This window comes from Schistocerca serialis, chromosome 6, assembly GCF_023864345.2.
Source record: "Schistocerca serialis cubense isolate TAMUIC-IGC-003099 chromosome 6, iqSchSeri2.2, whole genome shotgun sequence".
Taxonomy (NCBI): Eukaryota; Metazoa; Arthropoda; class Insecta; order Orthoptera; family Acrididae; genus Schistocerca; species Schistocerca serialis.
In genome coordinates, this window is record NC_064643.1 from 517,575,413 (window position 1) to 517,577,301 (window position 1,889).

The following is a 1,889-nucleotide window of genomic DNA, read 5'->3' on the forward strand; positions in this document are numbered from 1 at the left end:
GTACCCGTGCCTCCAACGATCCCGTTACCCTGCAGCCCCACATGTGTACTCCCACGAGCACACAAAGAAAGGAGGTCAGGAAGTCTGCGTCGGAACAAATGCCCGCCTAGTCATGTGACGAACCCGATACTGCTGCGCTCCCGTGCGCATTAAGCTGCAGGTGCAGACCTGTTTTTGATACGTGAGACGGCCGCGGACGGGGCTGGGAAGGCGTCACTCGGCAGACGGGCTTCGTGATAGCGCGGTGCGGTGAAGAGAGGTGAGGTGGAGTAAGGTAAGGTAAGGTAAGGTAAGGTAAAGCAGATGTAAGGGCCTCATCGGCTGCCGGCGCACGCACGCTGCCCGGCCTGCCGCATACATGGAAACGGCGGCCCGGGCGTCGGCGTCATAACGAGGGCGCGCGCTCCAGATGCGGTGCGGCGCGCCGGCGCGGGCTGCCGATACGATCGCGACCCCTCCTGGGTAGCGGCCGCCGCTTGCCCGGCACTCCACCTCCGTCTGTTCGCTGCGGGCACGACGACTGCGCTAATTGAATGCCGTTGTCGTATTCTTGCTTCAAAAAACAAACGTACTGTCAAAACCTTACTCGTACGTGTAACACTAGTACAGTTCTTATATTTATGGATGTCCATCTTATTGTGTGGAAGAGGGAGTCAGCTGATGATATATGTATGAGGAAAAGTACAATCACGGATGTATCTCGAGAATGTCTTTATTCTATGACATTATTAGTCTCGGCGGCACGGTACCGCCATCTTCAGGCCCCACCACTGCCAAAAGAGTATTTGATTCGCTTGGCACATTTACTGTGGGATCCTTGTTACTAGCACATGTGGGTTGGCTTTCATCGGGAGTCTATACTCGACACCGTGTTGTCTCTAATGATGAACGCTAGCCCACATGTGCTAGTAACAAGGACCTCACAGTAAAAGTGCCAAGCAAATCAAATACTCTTTTGGCAGTGCTGGCGCCTGAAGATGACGGTAACGTGCCGCCGAGACTAATCGTGTGATAGAATAAAAACAAGATACAGCTGTAGTGCTCAGAAATGCCAAGTATACCAACACTCCGTCGTCAGGCCACGAGTGGCTTACCGGGACCATCCGACCCCCGTGTCATCCTCAGTGGAGGATGCGGATAGGAGGGGCGTGGGGTCAGCACACCGCTCTCCAGGTCGTAAGATGGTATTCTTGACCGAAGCCGCTACTATTCGGTCGAGTAGCTCCTCAATTGGCATCACGAGGCTGAGTGAACCCCGAAAAATGGCAACAGCGCATGGCGGCCTGGATGGTCACCCATCCAAGTGCCGCCCACGCCCGACAGCGCTTAACTTCGGTGATCTCACGGAAACCGATGTATCCACTGCGGCAAGGCCGTTGCCCCAAGTATATCAAGATCGCTTAAAAATCTTTTTTTTCTTTTTTTTTTAGCACCAGTTTCGACAGACATGTGCCGTCGTCACCTGATCTTATAAAATGTTGGCAGACATTCAACATTTTTAAAATTTTGCAAGCCGTATAGTGATGATACGTCGTTTTACAATGAAAGGTAGCAAGGAACATCAGCATGTCAAACACAAAATACCACAAATATAAAACGTACATCATGTTGTGCTGATGCCTTAGCGTACTCGTTCACTTTAGCACCACAATAGATATCTTGTTACAAGTGATATTTCAGATTAATATAACAAGGAAGATCACACCCAGCTGTTGGCACAATGTCAAACACATATAACGTACAGTTCTGTCTGTCGTTATTTACAGTTATCATTAAAGTTTCAACGTGAAAAAAGAACAAGAAAGGAACCCAATTCCTGAAATAAGGAAGTCGTTTCTAAAAGGGAAAAACTTGATCCACTATTATCTGAGTTACTGTACAGATTGTTG

At 49.8% G+C, this 1,889-nt stretch overlaps 1 pseudogene; it reads right to left on the reverse strand.

Annotated features, from left to right (window-relative positions):
- Positions 1-1,263: 1,263 nt before the first annotated feature.
- On the reverse strand, positions 1,264-1,381 carry LOC126485681 (5S ribosomal RNA; annotated as a pseudogene).
- Positions 1,382-1,889: the final 508 nt, after the last annotated feature.